Below are 8166 nucleotides of genomic sequence, written 5' to 3' on the forward strand. Positions count from 1 at the left end.
TTATGACAAAAATAATAAATTAAATAAGTTGTACATATCAGATCAATCTAAATTGTTTTGTGGATGAAATGCACGAAATGCTCGACAAAATGAACAGTTCGAACTATCAAAACCGAGCTAGTGAAACTGCCCCTCTACTAGGGGGAATCCTCCTCATAGAAAATGCTTATCCAAGTGATATTGTAGCCATACCATAGGGTGTGGTGATGAGAAGGTTAAAAATTCAAGCTAATGGAATATCAATGATTACTTTAGTTGTAATATAACTTTACTAACAAAACTAACATTCTAAAATCTTGACAAGAAAAAAAAAATTGTTTATTCATATTTGAAAGGACATTCAACTAGACAAAGAGTTAACCTAACTAATTGGGCAAGTATTCTTTAAAATGAGAGTCCCTTTCTTGGACAGAAATATTTTAAACAAAAACAAAAAAAAGTTATAGATTCTCACAAGTTGAATCTAACTTGAGAGACTAGTTGAGCTTTAGTGGGCCCATTTTGGGCTGATTTAAGTCATTCGAATATTTCACTTTTTATACATAGAAAAAATTAAGATGATCTAATATCAATAACTATATATTTGAATTATATTTGTCTAAAAAAATAAACGATAAATATAATTTAATGAGTAATCACATATTTTTTATAATCTAAATGTGATTAAAATATATAATTATCGTTATATAATCATCATAATTTTTTATATACATATTTTACTCAATCAATTTTAACAAATAAACGACTCACATGTCAATCTCAAAATTAACTCACCAAATTTAAACTACTCTCTCAAATGAAACATGGCAAGAAATTTGACTTTTAGCAGCGTTTATAGACTTAAAAAACGTGACAATAGGCTTTTGTGACCTTTAATATTTTCGTCGTAGGTACAGCCGCCGCAATAGCTTAGCAGCGATTCAAAAAAGTCACTAAAAAATTAGATGGCATTTTTTAAAACGACGTGAAATCTTTAACAACCACTTACTTTTCCATTAATGCTGTAATGATGACGTCATTCAGTGACATTTTTTGAAAAAAATGCCACCTTTCTTCATTTTTAATACTTGCCTCAGATGTGATGTCTTGATGACATCATTTAGTGGCATTTTTCATAATGTTTTTCATTTTTTTTTAAAGAACAAAGCCCAATTAATTGAGAATTTCACTAGGAATAGAAATTGAAAATTAACTGAAAATTTATATAAATTTAACTAGGAATAGAGATTGAGAATTAACTGATAATTAATATAAAAAAACATAGATTGGCTCAAATTTGAATTACAATGCCAAATTAAAGACCATAAAAATTCTAGTTCCTTGGAGGTTTAACCCTACAACTTTCCAAATCTCAATCATATACTGTCAAATAGTTTCAATTTTCTTCAAATCAGCCCCCCATGTTGTTTAGTGCAAACCTAAGGTGAGAATCTCCATTTTCTCCATGAGAACACTGATCAGGTCTGCTTGTACCTACCCCACATACAATCTTCATAAAATTAAACAAGGAAGAAATTGGTTACCAATAGGAACCATCTGAACCGAACAAGCAACACGCTTGAAATCCTCCAAGAAATACCCATAGAATGATCATGCAGCTTCCTCGTAGCATCTATAGCACCCTTGATATTATTCCGTTCCAAAAAATGGCACACCACCTACATTCATTAGAATTTATATTATCTGCATCCTTACATAAAACAAGATGCTTGAATGCAATTAACATAAGAGAAATAGCAATTTTTTTCAAAATGAAAAATCAGAGGCAAAAGTTCGTCAATTATTACAAACATCCAGTAATTTTCCATGCAGGAAAACTGCTTAATAGATGAGATAATTTTAGCAATCAGCAATCAGCAATAATGCCAAAATAATAATAAATCAGATCCACGGACCTGTAATTTTGTCAAGCGAGACCAAAGGGTACTTAAGAATACATCATGATTCTACATCAGATCTTCAGCAACATTACCATCATTTGTAGATGTTAACTCCCTTTCAGTTATTTGTGGATGTCCATTCTGTAAGTTTCCAAGTAGCATGTTAAATATTCAAAAGACTACTTGACAAAATCTAAGAATATGTCTGCATTATATGAGAGAAAAACCTCGAAATAAAAATAAATAAATAAATAAAAAATCTGAAATACAAGGTTTTATTTTAGATAGTCCAGAATGAAACACAATTCTCATTATAACTGGCCATTAACACTGGCCAATTTATCTGTTAGTATTGTTTTATTTTTACACAGTCAATTCTTTTAATGTATAACTTCGTCAATCCTTTTATAAACATGGATCCTAAGAATTTGGTGAAATGGCTTAATAGGATCCATGCCAATCCCAAGTAATTGGGAGAAAGGCTTAGTTCAATTGAGTTGTAGCCTACAGTTTCATTATATCTACAGATATGTGAGTAAGTTGAGGATTGATTAAATATTCTGCAATGGAGTTGATTGATTAGAGCTATGAATGGTAGATATGAAAGCTAGTGTTGGTTTGTCTTGAGTGAGGGAACTAGTGTGAGGTGGTGGTTATCTGTAATAGAGGGGGTTGATAGCATTTGATAGCAGACCTCCATTCACAACTTTAACTGAATTTGTCCCTTCAGTGCCATTGAGGGACTTATTACCGCAAATAATTGAAAACAAATCAATATTTTGAGCAACAGATTATTATTATAATAACGTATATATGTAATCAAAAGCTCATAGGTTGTGTATCTATTGTTGAACTCATAGGATTTAACACGAGGAAGGAGAAATCAAATTTAAAATGCATGTAGGGAACAATGTTTAAAATTCTATATCCTTTGACAAGGCTCAAATATAAATGATCTGCCAAAAATTCAAAAATGGAAAATAGTAAGAGTATTCAGGAAATATTGGAATGACATGGAGTTTAAGAACATGCTGTTTCACTATATTAGTCTTTCTTTTGAAGAATTTCAAATTGGAAAGGAAATGAAGTTTTCAGAAAACTTTTTGACAAACAATTTTCAGAAATTAATTTAGAAAAAAGTTTCATCAAGTAATCTCCCCTTTCTTTCTGAAAAAATTAAAGAACTTCCAGAAATAGAACCAATATACTGAAATTACAAGCAAAGTTTCGATCTCAAAATATAGGTTTATTAACACAAGAATGCTTAGATTTCATTTTCCAGCGGAAAATCTCACAAAGCAACAATGAGAATATAATGGAATGAGCAAAAAGTTCATCTGAAGGTGCTACTAGTTTAGAACGGGCCAGCTTCCAATCTGATACTGGTTGATCAAGTTGACAGACAAAAGGATCAAGTATGTCTCTGAAGTCACCAGAGATCAATACCCAAACATAAGGGACTGAGGCAGAAATAAATCATACAGGAAAAGCATATGATGGAAGAATATTGCTTCAAGGAAGAAATTAAAACTAGATATGTTAAAAATCCAATGTGAATGTATAGATGCAACAAATTTATGTAGAGATTTTTTTTGTTTCTCTCTAAGTGTGGCCCCAAGGAATATAATATCATAATGAAGATTTATCACTATCATAAAGATACGGTAACACCAATGGACATGTAAGATATTGATATCGTTTCAGAACAATTAGAGACATTAATGTAAATTTATAAACACCATGGGTAATACCGATATATCAAGGCCTTGAAACATGCTGTATAACAGATACATCACAAATATAGCAGATATTTCATTCCAGAGGTGGGAGAGAGGTGTATGAGCTAGGGTGGAGTGTTGAGGACACCGAACAGAAGATCCGGTCATTATGTTTCCAACCTCTCAATCAACACCATATTGCCAATAGATGAATTCAAATAAATGAAAATGAAATCCAAATATAAAGACATTTTTGGCTAAACCCCGATTAGCAACCTCCATGTAAAAATAAACACTTACTATCCACGTATATATTTTTTGTTTCTTTAATCTCGTAATCTAGAGACGGGCAGCGGAAATTTGAAGCATTCCTTCTTTGACTCCCAACTTTTACCAAAGAACTTTCCTGGAGATCACATTTATGCTCAGAGCGGTTAAGTTGAAACTAAATAAATCACAAATATAAAACATAAAATATAAACTAAACTAAAATTTTATTTAAGAGGGATAGTATGAAGAGTAATATCAAACCTGTGGGCCAAAAGGAAGAATGAAAGGTTCATTATCAGGATTTATTATCAGACGGCCAATCAACTTTGCAGCTCCAAAATTCCAGGCTTTGACAGAAGATTTCAGCATCCCCATGATGGCTTGGACTGCATGTTTCTCCCTGGTTTGACAAAAACCAGTGAGAAAATTCTCCACTAAGGGGGGTTCTTTTCCTTCTATTTTGGAACAAGCAATTCTGAAATTGGAAATCATAGTTGCATGATGTAAAGAAAAATAAGAAGTCAATTTTTACATAATTTTGATGAATGAAGGCTTTGATGAACTAAAGATTCAAAGATCCAGGAGTGGTGCGAAATTCACAACTGTCTCGAGGGCATTTTCAAGCACTTGCATTCAAGGAAAATACAAAGTAAATAAACACTTACATTCTAGGAAAATACAATGTACCATTCATTCTAGGCATGTCAAACTATTTTACAATAATCATCCATATCTTATAAACATCATGGAATATGTCAAAATCACACTAAAGGAAGTCAGAAATTCCCTTAGGTGTTTACAAAGTCAGTGAACCCCTTTGATTCAGAATCCAGTTGATTTTGAATGTGGTCTTTCATTTTCCTGCTTTTTCATGCAGTGCAGTCTTGGTTCATACATAACATGTTCAGGGAATGGAAAATTTAAGATAAATAGAAAAAGTGATGCAATACCCAATTTATACTAACATGACTGACTACTTCATACTAGTAATCAATTTATCATCTTCTCATGGCTCCCACATCAACTGGGCTGAATCTCATTCTCATCCTTAATTTGAATTAAAAAAAAAAAAATTAAAAAATTCAAGGATTCTAATGTTCTTCCTTAAAGACAAAAAGGAATAACATAGTCTAATTACATATGTTCATTAGAAATACATAAAATTATGTTCTACCAATATACAAACATAGATTGAAAAAATTGAAAATAATGAGATTGAAAAACAGAAAGATCAAAGTGAATGAGATTCTATTGAAAAGAGAGCAGACCAAAAATCGCAACTGAAAAGATTAAAAGGAGTACAATTCGACTGAAGAGAGGCCAGATCGAAGAGCGAGGAAGATAGTAAATCGTGTGTTTGAGACCAGATCTGATGGAGCAATAGAGAGAGAGAGAGAGAGAGAGAGAGAGAGAGAGGACGAGACCAGAGGCGCGCACTACAAGAAAAAACACTTTTGGTGACCACCTATTTTTTTTTGTCGCAAATAGTCCACTTTCTGCGACTAAAATCTAACTTTTGGCGACCACAATTTTTTGGTCATGAAAAATCACCTTTTGGCGACCAAAAAAAAAGTTAGTCGCGGAAAGTATACCTATTGGCGACCAAAGGCTTTTTTGGTCGTGAAAGATCACTTTTTGGCGACCAAAAAAATGTTGGTCGCGGAAAGTATACCCTTTGGTGACCAAAGGCTTTTTTGGTCGCGGAAAGTATACCTTTTGGTGACCAAAAAAATGTTGGTCGCGGAAAGTATACTCTTTGGCGACCAAAAAAAAAAGTTGGTCGCGGAAAGTATACCTATTGGCAACCAAGGGCTTTTTTGGTCGCGGAAGATTACCCTTTGGCGACCAAAGAAAAAAGTTGGTCGCGGGAAGTATACTATTGGCGACCAAAGGCTTTTTTGGTCGCGGAAGATTACCCTTTGACGACCAAAAAAAAAATTGGTCGCAGAAAGTTATGGCGGGATAATTTTTTAAAAAAATGGATACTACTGTAATTACATACTATTTTTCTGTTTAGGCATTAAAAGTTTTATAAAATAATATATAACCCAATTTTTATGGGTTATATATTTTCTCTACCAAATATGAACAAGAAGCATGGTATTGGCAGAGTGGATTGGGTGCATGGTGACTCCTTGGTCTGGAGTTCAAGTCTTAGGGTGCAAAAGAATTAATTTTTTTGGGTCAAGGCGCTGACTTTTGGCGACCAACTTATCTTTGGTCGCTAAAAGTTCCCTATTGGTTAATATGAATTGGACTTTTTGCGACCAAAAAAGTTGGTCGCCAATGGTCACTTTTTTTAGTCGCTAAAAGTTCCCTTTTGGCTAATATGAATTGGACTTTCCGCGACCAAAAAAGTTGGTCGCGAATGGTCACTTTTAACGACCAAAGGCTTTTTTGGTCGCAGAAAACTATCTGTCACGAGGCTTTAGCGACCAGCTCGCGACCAACGTATTTTGGTCGCGAAAAGGTTTTAGCGACCAAATATGGTACTTTTTGCGACCAAACATGTTCGTCACAGAAAGTGTTTTTTCTAGTAGTGGCGATAGCAATGGGGGGGACTAACCTTAGGAAGAGCTTCAATAGGTAGGGCGCATTCAACACCATCGCGCTCGAAACCCTAGATAGAATCCCTCTAGAAACCCAATATTCATGATCTCGTCTCCTCCTCTTGCTTCGACTCGACAAGTCTCAGTTCTGATCCCTGTCTCGATCTCGATACATGATCTCAATCTTTTTCACTCCTTGGTCTCATAACCTCACGTTCGTGCAACTCAACTGGTCCATCTTCCTTTGCAAAATTATCAGAATCAGAATCAAGAAAAATAAAAAATCGTCAAGAAATTTCAACCAAATCGATTCAAGAATCGATGGATTTAGAATTAGATCTGAACAAGTAATCGAAATCGAACCTGATGAATCTCTCAAGGAGCATGAGGAGAGACAGAGAAAACCCTAGATCTAGAGAAAATGATAGAGAGAGAATGACAGAAGACGAAAAGAGAAATGAAGACGGAGCACCGTTATAAAGTGAAACGCGTGGTTATAAGAGTATAACGCTTGTTTTTAATTTCACTTTACACCTTTCACAGCGTTGTCAAACGTTGCCTAAAAAACGTAGTTATAGACAACTTTTGTTGTAGTGAAATAACCAATCCGACTTAAATTTAGCAGTTGTTTGAGATTTTTTAAATAGGTACATTTTTTTGAATTTGAAGTGATGTGATAAAGAAGTAATGTGATTTAAATAAAATAGTGATTTTTTAATTTAATTTTTTTTTAAAGGATGACAAGTAAAACCTTATTGATGTTCATACGGAGATCATAAGAATCCCTTAAGATCTTCTTATGACAAACTATTCAAAAGAAAAGAGGTGTCTTATCCTATGTTTCCTTTGTAGGTCCTTGTCACTCAGCGAGTCCCCTATTAACAAAGGAGCATATTATTCCATGAAGTAATATTATGTGCCACACAAAGCATTCATACCCATTTCCACACCAATGGATGGTGTGAATGTAATTGCTTGTTCGGTATAATTCATTAATGTTAAAAATTGTTAATTAGAAAATAAAAGTTAAAAATATTTGTCTCATGATTTTTAAATAATTATTTTTTTAAAATTTTTATTTAAACTAATTTTTTTAATGTATTATATGGTTACAATTTGTATGAGCTATTTGTAGTTTTCTTTTCTTTTCTTTTTCTTAATTTTCCATTGGTCAACAAATCGTTTATTACAACTTTTGTTTACAGTTTATTAGACAAAAAATTAAGATAGCTTACACAAGTTGATTGCGTGAAAGTTAGGATAAGTAGTTTATTAGACAAAAAATTAAGATAGCTTACATAAGCTGATTGCGTGAAAGTTAAGATGAGTACTTTATTAGACAAAAAATTAAAATAACTTACATAAGTTGATTGCATGAAAGTTAAGATGAGTAGTTTATTAGACAAAAAGTTAAGATAGCTTACATAAGTTGATTGCGTGAAAGTCAAGATGAGTAGTTTATTAGACAAAAAATTAAGATAGCACACAGAAGTTGATTGCATGAAAGTTAGGATGAGTAGTTTATTAGACAAAAAATTAAGATAGCATACATAAGTTGATTGCGTGAAAGTTAGAATGAGTGATCAGATTGATGTCATGATAATTTATTTATTTATTTTTAGACGGAGTGTTCTCCTAATTATCAAATTTGTGAAATTTTAGATGGAGTGTTCTCCTGATATCAAATTTGTGAAATATTTTACTATTAGTGCACATTTGTTTCTTAAAGTCAATTCCGCGGATTGATGG

General features: G+C 32.9%; 1 long non-coding RNA gene across 1 annotated transcript; it reads right to left on the reverse strand.

Moving 5' to 3' along the window:
• Positions 1-1179: 1179 nt before the first annotated feature.
• LOC114312829 (uncharacterized) lies at positions 1180-2033 on the reverse strand. Its single transcript, XR_014363187.1, has 2 exons — positions 1896-2033; positions 1180-1658 (listed from the first exon to the last, which is right to left on the reverse strand). It is a non-coding gene; the product is annotated as an uncharacterized LOC114312829 (long non-coding RNA).
• Between the last annotated feature and the right edge of the window lie 6133 nt (positions 2034-8166).

The sequence above is a fragment of the Camellia sinensis genome, chromosome 3, assembly GCF_055761805.1.
Source record: "Camellia sinensis isolate YWXY chromosome 3, ASM5576180v1, whole genome shotgun sequence".
Lineage (NCBI taxonomy): Eukaryota > Viridiplantae > Streptophyta > Magnoliopsida > Ericales > Theaceae > Camellia > Camellia sinensis.